Below are 16,469 nucleotides of genomic sequence, written 5' to 3' on the forward strand. Positions count from 1 at the left end.
CCCTCTTCCCTCCTCTTTGCCCCCTCCCCTCCCTCCCCTTCCCTCTCTTATCTCCCCTCCCCTCTCTCCCCTTACCCCTCTTACCTCCTCTCCCTTCTTCCTCACTTACCTCCCCTCCCCTTCACCCTCTCCCATCCCCTCTCTCCCTTACCTCCCCTCCCTTGCATTACCCTTCTTCCTTCCTCAATCCCCCCTTCTTCCTCTCTGCCCTTCCTTCCCTCTCCCTTCCCCCTCACTCCTTCCATCTCTTCCCTCCCCTCCCTCCCCTTCCCCCTCTTCCCTCCGAATCTCCCCTCCCTCCCTCCCCCGCCTTTATAAATCGACATAACCGTTGTTTTTATGTGGGAAAATATATTTTGTTGACCGTTGTGTTCAAGTGAGAAAATATATTTAATTGCAAGAAATTTGTAAACATTGAGGTCATTATTAAATAAAATGTCATTCAGCAGATAAAGATAAATGTTAAATTAAACGTTCACTGATTCAAATTTTGGGATTTATAAAATTATTCTTGTTAATAAATGTTTTGCATTAAACTTCAAAAACTCCTGCAGATGTTTTATTCAAACATCAAAGCACAGCATTTAAATATCAGGCAATTTAAACTTAGTAACATATTTGAGGTGGACAAAGCAGAAAAATAATGATAATATTTTTTAAAAATCAGACGTTACAAGGACAGTGACAGGTAAATGCAAAAATCCCTGGGGGACACTTTTTAAATCTTATGACCAGGTCAAAACCATTTTGTAACAACATTTTATGACCCCCTTCTGCAGGTCTTTAAAGAGACGATGTTGTTTACATATTGTCTTGCTCAGGAATCTCCATTTTCCGTGGTCCGAGATGTTCTCTGACTTCTCTCCTTCTCAACTAAATTTTCAGTTGTCAAAATCTAAATTAAAACACGCAAACACGTTTAAGCATGCCACACATAAAGTTACACAATAACAGAGTGCCGATTTAAATAGTTTCACAAATTTTAAAACAAATGACAAAACCCATGTTCACTTACAAATAAATAATTATCACCTTTAATCCTCAAAAATAAAGTGAATAGGGGGCAGCACGGTGGCGCAGTGGGTTAGCAGAGCTGCCTCACGGCGCCGAGGTCCCAGGTTCGATCCCGGCTCTGGGACACCGTCCGTGTGGAGTTTGCACATTCTCCCCGTGTTTGCGTGAGTTTTGCCCCCACAGCCCAAAGATGCGCAGGCAGGCAGGCTAAATTGCCCCTTAATTGGAAAAACATGAATTGGGTACTCTAAATTTATAAGAAAAGAAAAAAAAAATTGAATGATCATTATAAAAGAACGAATAACAGTAATGCCTTATAAAAGAAAGAACACAAAACTGTTAAAAATCTTCAATATAACTTTAAAACAACAGTAAAACTTGTTGCCTGTAGTCTTCAATATCAATCTGCAGTTTAAATGGCTAACCTCAATGCGCATTCTCATAGCTTCGCGTCACAAGGGAGCGGGGCTACATTCAAAGTACGTTGCGCTGAAAGCCTGCACAGACTGTCCTGCTGGAGGCCCAAGGTTGCCGCTGGAGCCGGAAAGTTCGCCGCAATTTCTGAGCACAGGTAAGTCTCTCTCGGTATCAGCGGGCATGGCTTTCCACCAATATTCGGAGGTTACTGACCATTGTCTTTCATGGTACAACCTTCAACCTGTTGTTAGAACCAGTGGAGCGTCAGTCTTCAGAAGCTGCAGAGGATTATACAATCAGCAACAAGTTCCTTTCTTTCACAGAGTAACCATCCACTAGAGCCCAGAGGGAGATTGAAGTTATGCATCTCTCAGCTCTTCATGAAGTAAGGCCAAAGGTGATGGATACAGAAGGCACTGCAGACAACGGTGACCATCCCCATGTGGACCTGTTGGCCGTGAATTGGCTTTTCCTTTACGAAAATGAGGAGGCGGAAACCTGTGCAGTACTGGATGATCTGTTGATGGTAGAGATCCTAGAGGAAGATTTTTTTTTCCAGTTGATGGACTGACCATATGAAGTCTCTTGTTTCGGTTTCAGAGGAGTTAGCTCATGTTTCTAGTGGCTGAGCTGCATTCAGATGTTTGTTCCACTGAACCTATCAATGCCTTGCTTACTTTATCTCCTGTTGTCCATGAAGAATTTTACAGAGACGATGCTTTGCCTGAGTTCATGTCAGAGTCCATAAAGAATCACACTGATTAAGAGCTGGTACCTTTCAGGGATGAAAGTCAATGACACCCACACTTCAGTCCCAGCTGAAAGTATCCTTCGCCCCAGAGCTGGAGGTCAGCACAGAAGCTGGAGCTCACGTTTTAGCACTTCTGAAGCTGCAGACACCTGGTCAGCAATCTTGTCTCTGAGTAAATTGTCGAAGGAAATTCATCTCATTCTGGAATTATCTAAGGGAATTCATTTCCTTAGCAATTCTTGTCATTGCCCATTTTGGAGCAACCTCACACAGATAGAGAGTTGTGGCTCTCTTTCCACTGCCTATGGAAAGTAGACAGTCCTCCCGAAAAATCACTGTGAAATCATCTCTCCATGTTTTTTCTGAAAGGATCACAGGAATTGATTGTTTTTTCTCTTTATCGTCTAAGTTCATTGAAATCTCGGATCGCCAATACCTTTTCAGTCTTCGATGTACCAGTCTCGATACTCCACAGCTATGACATGCTTCCCTGGCGATGAAGATCATTCCTCTAATGAAGATCTTCCACTGTGTGTTTTGAGGGAGCAACAAAACAGAGTCCTGAACTCTTCACTTCGAATGCCAAATGATCTCAAGATCAATGCTCTTCAGGCTACTCTCTTTGATCAGTCTTTTGTTGAAAAGTCTTTGTTGTCTTTGCAGTTCAATCATCCAGAAAACGACACTCTGCTTCCCATCAATACTGCTAAAGTGTTGTCCTATCTTTCAGCTGATGATGTCCTACCAGCTACAGAAGAAATCCTTCATGTATCCAAGAGATATTCCCCGAGGGCTGAGAATACAATGGGAGATTGAATCGCCCCGAACTGTAACTTGGAGAGGGGAAGAGTAGTAGTTGGGTAGAATATACAGTTGTGAAAAGAAGCGAGTTACAGAAATGTAATATAAATATTTAACGGTAGTTTAATCTTGCTGTTAAAAGTGGGACAGTATACTTGGGGGAGGTGTAGTATAAATGGTTAACAGATAGGATATGCGGACAGGTATGATGTCGATGATGATGTACCACTGACATCAGTCAGTCATGTTTCAGACTCTGAGAGAAAGAGAGAGCTAGGTTGGAACGCCTTTCCCCGGAGCGACCTATCTACTCTGTGACCTGATCAGAAGTTGTACTAAGAAATAGGTGTGAAGCAGATACCCGAGTATGACTACAATCTATCTATTGAGCAAGTACCAAACCCCAGTTTCGACAGATAGAAGAACCATCCCAGAATGATTTTAAATTGCCCTGAGATAATATATAAAGGAAAGTATTTATTAAGTTTGAAAAGTTTAATTAATTTTCTATATTGGAATCTTTGTTCTTCATTAGGGCTATTTCACATCCCTGCTTCTCTCAAAAGTATTGACATTGCTTTTATGACCACAGCTGGTGTTATTTTCTGAGCAAGCCTAATCCTATGGGTGGGGTGGGGGGGTGGGGGGGGGGGGTGCAGTTTGCTTACTGTCCATGACCCTTTTTTATGTGCTGTGAAAGCAAAGAAAAATATAACTGATCCCAGGAACATCGAATTCCAGTAACACTTTTGGTATTTTGAAAAATAAAAAATTTAGTAACAAGAAGAAAGAAAACTTAAGTATACAAGATTAAAGTTACACAGTTAAAAAATGTCTTACAAAACATGCCCAGAAGAACCCACTAGATCAGAACGTACAAGTAAACTCCTCTTGGCAACACTCCCATCATTTTTTACTGCCTCTACGTAAAATTCACAGATTCACAGAATTGTTACAGTGCAGAAGAAAGCAATTCAGCACATCATGTCTGCACCGGCTCTACAAATGAGCATTATGACTTTGTACCATTCCCCTACCTTTTCTCCATACTCATGTACATATTATCTATTCAAATAATCATCTAATGCCCGCTAGAATGTCTCAATTGAATATGCCTCCACCACACTTTCACACAGTGCATTTCAGACCTTAACAACTCATTGTGTGAATTTGTTTTGCTCTCATCACATTTGCTTCTTTTGCAAATCTCTTTAAATCTGTGCCCTCTCATTCTCTATCATTTTAGAAGCAGGAACAGTTTCTCCCTTTCCATTCTGCTCAAACCCCTCATGATTTTGGACATCTCCACTAAATCTCCTCCTAGCTTTCTTCTCTCCATGGAGAACAGTTCCAACCGTTCCAATCTATCATCATAACTGAAGTTTTTCATCCTTCGAACCATTCTTGTAAACCTCTTCTGAACTCTCTTCAATGTGTTCACATCCGCCCGCTCGTGTGGTGCCAAGAACTGTACACAATATTCCAGCTGAGGTCTAACTAGTACCTTGTATAAGTTCAGCATAACCTCCTTGCTCTTGTACACTATGTCCCTATTAATAAAGCCCAGGATGGTTTATGTGCTTTATTAACTGCTCTCACCATCTCTCCTGTTGCCATTAATGATTTATGGATTATATACACCTTTTGCTTCTGCAACCCTTAAGAACACTACTCATTATTTTATATTGCCTCTCCATGTTTTTCCCACCAAAATGTATCATCTCACACCTCTTGACATTGAACTCCACCTGCCACCTATCTGCCCACTCTACCAACCTTTCCATGCCCTTTGTGAAGTTCCACACTGTTACTTCGCACAGTTTGCAATAGTTCAAATTTGTATCATCTGCAGACTTTGAAATTGTCCTCTGCACAGCAAGTTCTTGGTCATTAATATCTACCAGGAAAAACAAAGGTCCCACTACCAACCCCTGGGAAATTTCATTACAACCTGTTCTGCACCCCAAAAAATATCCATTGACCATTAGTCTCTGCTTCCTATTATTCAACCAATTTTCCATCCACATTGCTGCTGTGCCTTTTACTGCATGAGTTATAACCTTTCTCACAGTCTGTTGTGTGACACTGTATCAAATGCCTTTTGAAAGTCCATCAACAGCATTATTCTCATTGACCTTTTGTATAACCTCTTCAAAAAACTCCAGCAGGTTAGTTAAACATGATTTCCCCTTTAGAAATCCATGTTGGCTCTTCTTAAACAAACCACATTTTTCCACGTAACTACTTATTTTATCCCGAATAATTTTGCCTAGAATCTTGCCCAGCACCAAGGTTTTTTTTTTCTTAATAAAAGTTTTATTGAGGTATTTCTTTGGCATTTTAACAGCAACAAAATCAACAATATACATAACAAGAAAAATATATACATAGTGCCAATTCCACCACCCTCTCCCACAGGTCTTGCCATTACTTACCCCCCTAACCTAACCCCCTCTTTCCCTCCCCCGCCTCCCCCCCCCCCCCCCCCCCCCCCCCCCTCCAGGCAGAGGAAGCCTGCCATGTCCGATAGCCAGGTCTCCGATTTCGGGGGCTTTGAGTCCCTCCATGCCAGCAATATACGTCTCCGGGCTACCAGGGAAACAAAGGCCAGAACATCCGCCCCCTCTCCTCCTGGATTCCGGGTCCTGCGAAACCCCAAAAATTGCCACCTCCGGACTCAATGCCACCCTCATATTTAATACCGTGGACATGGTGTCGGCAAACCCCTGCAAAAACCCCCTCAGTTTTGGACATGCCCAGAACAGGTGGACATGGTTCGTTGCCCCCCCCCCCCCCCCCCCGCCCCCCCCCCCCCCCCCCCCCCGCACATTTCGCACGCCCATCCTCCACCCCAAAGAATCTGCTTATCCGGACCACTGTCATGTGAGTCTGGTGAACAACCTTAAATTGGATCAGGCTGAGCCTGGCACATGACCCTTCCAAACGCGTCCGCCCAGAGGCCCTCCTCTAACTTTCCCCCCTACTCCTCCTCCCACTTTTGCTTCAGCTCCTCGGTCTGCGTCTCCTCCGAACCCACAAGCTCTCTATATATGTCCGAGATGCTCCACTCTCCTATCCATCCTCTAGAGACCACCCTATCCTGAATCCCCCTTAGCGGCAGGAGTGGGAAGGTTGGTACCTGCTTCCGTAGAAAGTCCCGTACCTGTAAATATTGGAATTAATTTCCCCCACAATGCAAACTTCTCCTCCAGTGCCCTCATACTCGGGGAGCTACCTTCCAAGAACAAGCCCCCCATCCTCTCAATCCCCGCTCTCTGCCAAATTCGGAACCCCCGTCCATTCTCCCCGGGGCAAACCGATGGTTATCGCAGATTGGGGACTACACCAATGCCCCCTCTGCTCCCACATGTCTCCTCCACTGCCCCCAGACTCTCAGGGCCACCTCACCACCACCGGACTGGTGGAGTACCGTGCCGTGGGAACGGCAGGGGCGCCGTCACCAGTGCCCCTAAACTTGTGCCTTCACACAAAGCCGCCTCCATGCGCAGCCAAGCCGGCTCCACCCCCCACCAGCCACCTCCTCACCATGGCTAGGTTAGCTGCCCAGTAGTAATTACTGAAATTCGGCAGCGCCAGCCCACAGCAGCTACAAGTTTGCTGACGATACGACCATAGTGGGCCGGATCTCGAATAACGATGAGTCCGAATACAGGAGGGAGATAGAAAACCTAGTGGAGTGGTGTAGCGACAACAATCTCTCCCTCAATGCCAGCAAAACTAAAGAGCTGGTAATTGACTTCAGGAAGCAAAGTACTGTACACACCCCTGTCAGCATCAATGGGGCCGAGGTGGAGATGGTTAGCAGTTTCAAATTCCTAGGGGTGCACCTCTACAAAAATCTGTCCTGGTCCACCCACGTCGACGCTACCACCAAGAAAGCACAACAGCGCCTATACGTCCTCAGGAAACTAAGGAAATTCGGCATGTCCACATTAACTCTTACCAACTTTTACAGATGCACCATAGAAAGCATCCTATCGGGCTGCATCACAGCCTGGTATGGCAACTGCTCTGCCCAGGACAGCAAGAAACTTCAGAGAGTCGTGAACTCCGCCCAGTCCATCACACGAACCTGCCTCCCATCCATTGACTCCATCTACACCTCCCGCTGCCTGGGGAAAGCAGGCAGTATAATCAAAGATCCCTCCCACCTGGCTCACTCACTCTTCCAACTCCTTCCATCGGGCAGGAGATACAGAAGTCTGAGAACACGCATGAACAGACTCAAAAACAGCTTCTTCCCCACTGTCACCAGACTCCTAATTGACCCTCTTATGGACTGATTTCATTAACACTACACCCTGTGTGCTTCATCCGATGACAGTGCTTTTGTAGTTACATTGTATATGCTGTGTTGCCCTATTATGTATTTTCTTTTATTCCCTTTTCTTCTCATGTACTTAATGATCTGTTGAGCTGCTCGCAGAAAAATACTTTTCACTGCACCTCGGTACACGTGACAATAAATAAATCCATCCATCCATCCATCTCTCCGACTCCGCTTGAGCATTGCCCTCTTCAGTCGCGGGGGCTTACCGCCCCCCCCACCCCCACCCCCACCCCCCACGAAAGCCCACGATAATCTTATTGATCCGCTTTAAAAAAGGACCGCGGGATGAAGATGGGGAGGCACTGGAAAATGAAAAGGAACCTCGGGAGGACCATCATTTTGACCGACTGCACCCGACCCGCCAGAGACAACGGGAACGTATCCCATCTCCGGAAATCCTCCTTCATCTGATCCTCAACCGGGCCAGGTTCAATTTGTGTAGCCTATTCCAATCCCTCGCCACCTGAATACCCAGGTACCTAAAACTGTCCCCTACCACTCTAAACGGCAGTTCCCCCAGTCTCCTCTCCTGAACTCTCGCCTGAACCACAAACAACTCGCTCTTCCCCATATTAAGCTTGTACCCCAAAAAACGGCCGAATTCCCCCAAGATTCCCATAACTTCCCCCATCCCCTCCATGGAGTCCGAGACATACAACAATAAGTCATCCGCAAACAGCGAGACTCTGTGCTCCACCCCCCCCCCCCCCCCCACCGGAACAACCCCTTCCAGCCCCTTGAGGCCCTCAGAGCAATTGCCAGTGGCTCTATCGCCAGCGCAAACAGCAGTGGGGAGAGGGGACATCCCTGTCTCGTCCCCCGGTGTAGTCTAAAATATTCCGAAGTCATCCTATTTGTCCGTACACTAGCTACCGGAGCCCGGTACAGCAACCTAACCCAGTCAACAAAGCCCCTTCCAAACCTGAACCGCTCCAGCACCTCCCATAAGTAATCCCACTCGACCCAGTTGAAGGCTTTTTCCGCGTCCATCGCAACCACCATTTCAGCTTCCCAACCTTCCGGGGGCATCATTATCATGTTTAGAAACCTTCTCACATTGGCCCCTGTGGTAGTCGGTATTAGGTACCCTGAATAATGCTGTAAGACCATTAGTGTGGGAGGTACCTGAGACTGCTATCCTCATTGGTGAAGCCTGTCTGCTGGATCCGCCCAGTAAGGCGGAGTATAAGAGCCTGTATCTCCCCAGCAGCTGCATTCTGTACCTGCGCTGCTGGGGGAAATATCTAGTGCAATAAAGCCTTCAATTGTCTCCAATCTCATCTCAGGAGTTATTGATCGAGCATCAATTTATTGCACTAGATTTTAAAGAATGGAGCTCCGATTTCTTTGTTCTTTTAGAAGATTGTAGTTTAGTCGGGCAGTATGGTCGGCACGGGCTTGGAGGGCCGAAGGGCCTGTTCCTGTGCTGTACATTTCTTTGTTCTTCTTTGTTCTTTGAATCAAGCCGGAGTATATAAGAACATAAGAACTAGGAGCAGGAGTAGGCCACCTGGCCCCTCGAGCCTGCTCCACTATTCAATGAGATCATGGCTGATCTTTTGTGGACTCAGCTCCACTTTCCGGCCCGAACACCATAACCCTTAATCACTCTATTCTTCAAAAACCTATCTATCTTTATCTTAAAAACATTTAATGAAGGAGCCTCTACTACTTCACTGGGCAAGGAATTCCATAGATTCACAACCCTTTGGGTGAAGAAGTTCCTCCTAAACTCAGTCCTAAATCTACTTCCCCTTATTTTGAGGCTATGCCACCTAGTTCTGCTTTCACCCGCCAGTGGAAACAACCTGCCCGCATCTATCCTATCTATTCCCTTCATAATCTTAGATGTTTCTATAAGATCCCCCCTCATCCTTCTAAATTCCAACGAGTACAGTCCCAGTCTACTCAACCCCTCCTCGTAATCCAACCCCTTCATCTCTGGATTAACCTAGTGAATCTCCTCTGCACACCCTCCAGTGCCAGTACGTCCTTTCTCAAGTAAGGAGACCAAAACTGAACACAATACTTCAGGTGTGGCCTCACTAACACCTTATCCAATTGCAGCAGAACCTCCCTAGTCATAAATTCCATCCCTCTAGCAATGAAGGACAAAATTCCATTTGCCTTCTTAATCACCTGTTGCACCTGTAAACCAACTTTTTGCGACTCATGCACAAGCACACCCAGGTCTCTCTGCACAGCAGCATGTTTTAATATTTTATCATTTAAATAATAATCCCTTTTGCTGTTATTCTGACCAAAATGGATAACCTCACATTTGTCAACATTGTATTCCATCTGCCAGACCCTAGCCCATTCACTTAGCCTATCCAAATCCCTCTGCAGACTTCCAGTATCCTCTGCACTTTTTGCTTTATCACTTATCTTAGTGTCGTCTGCAAACTTGGACACATTGCCCTTGGTCCCCAACTCCAAATCATCTATGTAAATTGTGAACAGTTGTGGGCCCAACACTGATCCCTGAGGGACACCACGAGCTACTGATTGCCAACCAGAGAAACACCCATTAATCCCCACTCTTTGCTTTCTATTAATTAACCAATCCTTTATCCATGCTACTACTTTCCCCTTAATGCCATATCTGCAACTCAGCCCCCATGCGGCAAACTCAGCGGCAACCTTCAAACACTGGCTGGCGTGCTTCAAAGGGTACCTCAGGACGGCCACGACTGAACCTACGGAGGACCAGAAACTGCAAGTTCTCCACTCGAGGGTGAGTCCAGAGATCTACACCCTCATCGCTGATGCGGACGATTTCGAGGCCACAATGACCTGCTGAACGGACACTATATTCGCCCTGTAAACCAGGTCTACACCCGGCATCTGCTAGTGATGAGGCGACAAATCCCCGAGGAATCGTTGGAGGAGTTCTACCGTGCGCTTCTGGTGTTAGGGAGGAACTGTGACTGCCCGCAAGTTTCGGCCAGCGACCACACAGAACTTTTGATCCGGGACGCTTTCATTGCAGGTATGCTGTCCTCCCAAATCCGCCAGCGATTGCTGGAGAAAGAGACACTGGGCCTCAAGGCTAGCTCCCTGGATGTGGCCTCCCGAAATGCCCGCACTTACGTCCCTGACCGCGCGGCAGCCCCTTGGGCAGCGTGGAACACCCCGCGGCCGACTCCGATCTATCCTCCATCCCCCCACAAGCTTGTGCTGCGAGACAGCCAGGCAACCCCGCGGGGCCCGCTGCTAATTTTGCGGGCAAGCCAAGCAGCCCCGGCAGCGCTGCCCGGCCTGCTCATCCATCTGCAAAGGGTGCGGCAAAAAGGGCCATTTCGTGGCAGAATGCCAGGCCCGGGCGGTCGCTGCGGTCTCTGGGGGTGAACTGGGACCGCCACCACAACCCACTCCACGATCCACGTGCGGCCAGCGGGCGCTGGCATCTTCCTTCTCCAGGGCCACGTGCGGCCTCCGGGCGCCGCCATCCTGTCCCCTAGGGATCACGTGCGACGGCTTGGCGCCGCCATCTTGTACACCTCCAGCCATGTGCGACCAGTGGGCACCGCCATCTTGGCTGGACTCTCAGGGCCGCAACTCGGATGACCAAACACCGCCCGAGGAAAACATCCAAATTTTGCCACGATTTGCCTCGGTGACCCTGGACCAGTCTCGGCCCCGAATACTCTCGACTGCGACGACGACCGTGCTCATCAACGAGAATAAAACATCTTGCCTGATCAACTCCGGGAGCACAGGGAGCTTCATACACCCCAATGCGGTGTCCACCCAGTCAACCAAAAAATCTCCCTGGCCTCCGGGTGTCACTCGGTAGAGATTGATGGATTCCGCATAGCGAACCTCACTGTCCAGGGAAGGGAGTTTAAAAATTACCGGCTCTACGTCCTTCCTCACCTCTGCGCTGCCACGCTCCGAGGGTGAGACTTCCAATGTAACCTCCATAGCTTAACTTTTAAATTCGGCGGCCCTATACCCCCGCTCATTGTCTGCAGCCTCGCGATCCTCAAAGTCGACCCGCCTTCCCTGTTTGCGAACCTCACCCCGGATTGCAAACCCGTCGCCACCAGGAGCAGATGGTACAGTGCCCAGGACCTGACCTTCATTAGGTCAGAAGTCCAGCGGGTTACTGGAGGAAGGTATTATTGAGGCTAGCAACAGTCCCTGGAGAGCTCAAGTAGTGGTTGTAAAGACCGGGAGAAGCATAGGATGGTCATCGATTATAGCCAGACCATCAACAGGTATACGCAGCTCGATGCATACCCTCTCCCCCGCATATCTGATCTGGTCAATCAGATTCCACAATACAAGGTCTTTTCCATGGTGGATCTAAAATCCGCCTAACACCAGGTCCCCATCCGCTCTAGCGACCGCAAATACACTGCTTTCGAAGCAAATGGGCGGCTCTACCACTTCCTCAGGGTTCCCTTCGGTGTCACAAATGGAGTCTCGGTCTTCCAACGGGAGATGGACCGAATGGTTGACCGGTACGGTTTGCGGGCCACGTATCCGTACCTCGATAACGTCACCATCTGCGGCCACGACCAGCAGGACCACGACACCAACCTCCGATAATTCCTCCATACCGCAAAAATCTTTAATCTAACATATAACAAGGACAAATGCGTGTTCAGCACCGACCGTCTAGCCATCCTCGGCTATGTAGTACATGATGGAGTTATAGGCCCAGATCCCGAACCCCTCATGGAGGTCCCCCTCCTCACTGCTCCAAGGCCCTGAAACGCTGCCTGGGATTTTTTTTGTATTATGCCCAGTGGGTCCCCAACTATGCGGACAAGGCCCGCCCACTAATTCAATCCTCAGTCTTCCCCCTGTCAGCAGAGACCCGCCAGGCTTTCAGCCGCATCAAAGCAGAGATCGCAAAGGCCACGCTGCACGCAATCGACGAATCCCTTCCAAGTCGAGAGCAACGCGTCCGACCTAGCCCTGGCGGCTACCCTCAACCACGCAGGCAGACCCGTGGCCTTCTTCTCACGCACCTTCCATGCTTCAGAAATTCGCCACTCCTCAGTTGAAAAGGAGGCCCAGGCCATAATAGAAACTGTGCGGCAGTGGGAGCATTACCTGGCTGGCAGGAGATTCACTCTCCTCACTCACCAACGATCGGTTGCTTTCATGTTCGATAATGCACAGCGGGGCAAGATAAAGAACGATAAGATCTTACGGTGGAGGATCGATCTCTCCACCTACAACTATGAGATTGTGTATCGTCCCGGGGAGCTAAACGAGCCTCCTGATGCCCTATCCCACGGCACATGTGCCAACGGACAAGTGGACCGCCTCTGGGCCCTTCACGAGGACCTCTGCCACATGGGGGTCACTCGATTCTTCCATTTCATTAAGACCCAAAACCTACCCTACTCCATCGAGGAGGTCAGGACCGCCACCAGGAATTGCCAAATCTGTGCGGAGTGCAAGCCGCACTTCTACAGGCAGAGAAAGTGCACCTGATAAAGGCTTCCCGTCCCTTTGAATGTCTCAGTATGGACTTCAAAGGGCCCCTCCCCTCTACCGACCGTAACACGTACTTCCTGAACGTGATTGACGAGTACTCCCGGTTCCCATTCGCCATCCCCTGCCCCGACATGACCACAGCCATCGTCATAAAAGCCCTCCACAGTATCTTCACGCTGTTTGGTTTCCCCGCCTACATACACAGCGATAGGGGGTCCTCCTTCATGAGCGACAAACTGCGTCAATTCCTGCTCAGCAAGGGCATTGCCTCGAGCAGGAAGACCAGTTATAACCCCCGGAGAAACGGGCAGGTGGAGAGGGAGAACGGAACGGTCTGGAAGACCGTCCTACTGGCCCTACGGTCCAGGAATCTCCCAGTCTCCCGCTGGCAAGAGGTCCTCCCGGATGCTCTCCACTCCATCCGATCACTAATGTGCACCACGACCAACCAAACCCCTGACAAACGTCTCCTGGTCTTCCCTCGGAAGTTCTCCTCCGGGACTTCACTCCCAACCTGGCTGGCAGCTCCTGGACCCTTCCTACTCCGCAAACACGTGCGGCCGCACAAGTCGGACCCATTGGACGAGAGAGTTCACCTCCTGCACGCTAAGCCTCAATACGGCTACATGGCGTACCCCAACGACCGACAGCATACAGTCTCCCTACGGGACCTGGCGTCCGCTGGATCCCCACCCACACCTCTACCATCGACCCCATCCTTCCTCCCATCGGCGCACCCCACAGCTGCCCCTTTCCAGGTGGATCGGTCCTTCTACTGGTCCCATCTAGGGGTGTTGAAGCTGCTGAAGAAGCCAAAGGCACGCTGCCGGAGCCACGGATGCCCGAGCCATCGCCTGCATCACCGCCGAAGCTACGACGATCGCAGAGGACGACCACGGCCCCCGATCGACTAATTGCTTCACTCTGACTGTAAATAATTACTGTAAATAGTTGTGACATGTAACGAGGCAAAACACTGTGCTAATGTATACCAGGTACCACCAAAATCTACACCTCTACCAGTGTATAACGCAAGACCACCACCCCCGCCGGACTCTTTTTTTTAACAGGGGGTGAATGTGGTAGTCGGTATTAGGGGTATTACCCTGAATAATTCTGTAAGACCATTAGTGTGGGAGGTACCTGGGACTGCCATCCTCATTGGTGAAGCTTGCCTGCTGGTTCCGCCCAGTAAGGCGGAGTATAAGAGCATGTGTCTCCCCAGCAGCTGCATTCTGTACCTGCGCTACTGGGGGAAAGATCTAGTGCAATAAAGCCTTCATTTGTCTCCAATCTTGTCTCAGGAATTATTGATCGAGCATCAGCCCGCAGCTGCCTAACCTTAACAAACCCTGTCTGGTCCTCCCCTATAACGTCTGGTACACAGTCCGCAATCCTAGAGGCCAGAATTTTGGCCAGAACTTTGGCATCCACGTTCAGCAAGGATATTGGCCTATAAGAACCACACAGCTCTGGGTCCTTGTCCCTTTTCAGAATGAGCGAGATAATGGCCTGTGACATCGTCTGGGGTAAAACCCCTCTATCCTTGGCCTCGTTAAAGATCTTCAACATTACCGGCCCCAATATTCCGGAGAACTTTTTATAGAACTCGACAGGGTACCTGTCCGGTCCCGGGGCCTTACCCGACTGCATGGCCTTCACCCCCCCCACTATCTCCTCCAGCCCGATTGGGGCCCCCAGCCCTTCTGCCAGCTCCCCATCCACCTTTGGGAAAGTCAACCCATCCAAAAAGTGCCACATCCCCTCCGGCCCCGCAGGGGGTTCCGACCTGTACAACCTGCTATAAAAGTCCCGAAAGGTCTTGCTCACCCCTGCCGAGTACCCAACTACGTTCCCATCCCCGTCAACAACTCTCCCTATTTCCCTAGCTGCCTCCCGCTTTCTGAGCTGCTGTGCAAGCATCCTAGTGGCCTTCTCCCGGTGCTCGTAAATCGCCCCCTTCGCCTTTCTGAGCCGGTCCACTGCCCTTCCTGCAGTTAACAAACCAAATTCCGCCTGCAGTCTCCGGCGTTCCCTTAACAGCCCTGCCTCTGGAGCCTCCGCATATCTCCTGTCCATTCAAAGAATCTCTTTTACCAGTCGGTCCGTCCCTGCCCTATCCGTCCTGCCCCTGTGAGCCCGAATCGAGATCAGCTCTCCTCTCACCACTGCCTTCAGCGCTTCCCAGACCACCGCTGCTGAGACCTCCCCCTGTCGTTTACCTGCAGGTAGTTCAACATGCACTTCATCAACCTCTCGCACACCGTTTCGTCCGCCAACAGGTCTACATCCAGCCTCCATTGCGGGCGCTGCTTGCTATCCATACTCACCTGCAGGTCCCCCCAGGGCGGAGCATGGTCCGAGATTGTAATCGCCGAATATCCCGTGTCCACCATCCCCAGCAATAGGGCCCTGCCCACATTAAATAAATCTATCTGGGAATACACCTTGTGAATGTGGGAGAAAAAGGAAAATTCCCTGGCCCTCGGCTGCCTAAATCTCCATGGATCCACCCCCCCTCCCACCTCCCCCCCTCCCCCAATCTGCTCCATGAACCCTTTCAGCTCCTTTTCCATTGCTGGCACCTTGCTCGTTCTCGAGCATGATCGGCCCAGGCCTGGATCAATAACCGTGTTGAAATCCCCACCCATAATCAGCATGTGCGAATCCAGGTCCGGAATCTTCCCTCGCGCCCTCTTCACAAAATCTCAATTTGGCACATATACATTGACCAGCACTACCTTCATCCCCTGCAGCTTGCCACTAACCATGATATATCGACCTCCCACATCCGAGACTATCCTCCCCACCTCAAATGCCACCTGCTTGTTAATCAGAATCGCAGCCCCCCTTGTCTTTGAATCCAGCTCCGAGTGGAAAACCTGACTGACCCAGCCTTTCCTCAACCTGACCTGATCCACTACTTTAAGATGTGTCTCCTGCAGCATCACCACGTCCGCCTTCAATCCCCTCAGGTGCGCAAACACATCTCTTTACCGGCCCATTTAGCCCCCAGACATTCCAGGTGACCAGCCTAGTTGGGGGGCAAAGTGCCCCCCCCCCCCGCCACCCCGCCGGTCAGCCATCCCCTTTCTTGGGCCCGCCTCTAGCCCATGCGCCGCACCTCCTCCGGCCCGCCACGGGGCGGCCCCCACCCCCCGAAGTCCCTTCCACGTCAGCAGAACACATCCCCCCATCCCCCCCCCCCCCCACCAGTAACGCTACTCTGAACCCCAACCCAGTTAATAAACTAAGCATATACACACCCCTCACTGTGCTTCCGTGAGCTAGCTCACCAAGCTAGCTTGGTGACCCCCGCCACTGGCGCCAAAGAGTCTCCCACTCATTGTTCCCTCACTCCCCTCCCCCCGCTCCTGCAAACAAGTTCCCTCATCTAACAATCCCCAAACAAACACCCTGCAGCAAGAAAACGCAAAGAACAAAAGCACCACCCACCGAAACCCAGACAGGCACGTCTCCATCCCACCAAAGTGCACAACAGTATAAACAAACAAGACAAAACACAGAAGGAACATTACCAACATCTACTCCGAAATAGAGCCAAAAACGAAACAGAAAATCGACTTACCCCCCCGCCCCTTTTCCTTTTCTCCTAAACAGAGCTCCAAAAAAGACAGATACAAAACAATACGAGAAGGCATAGCCAATTTTACCAAC

At 49.7% G+C, this 16,469-nt stretch overlaps 1 long non-coding RNA gene across 2 annotated transcripts in view; it reads right to left on the minus strand.

The window, feature by feature from the left end:
- Window positions 1-429: 429 nt before the first annotated feature.
- The window catches only part of LOC140411741 (uncharacterized), a 203,488-nt gene continuing 187,448 nt past the window's right edge, over window positions 430-16,469 (minus strand). For both annotated transcript variants that reach the window (XR_011940982.1, XR_011940983.1), the window contains exon 3: window positions 430-895. This is a non-coding gene — a long non-coding RNA (uncharacterized lncRNA). The remainder of the gene's footprint in view (window positions 896-16,469) is intronic.

Source organism: Scyliorhinus torazame, chromosome 4 (assembly GCF_047496885.1).
Source record: "Scyliorhinus torazame isolate Kashiwa2021f chromosome 4, sScyTor2.1, whole genome shotgun sequence".
NCBI classification, from domain to species: domain Eukaryota; kingdom Metazoa; phylum Chordata; class Chondrichthyes; order Carcharhiniformes; family Scyliorhinidae; genus Scyliorhinus; species Scyliorhinus torazame.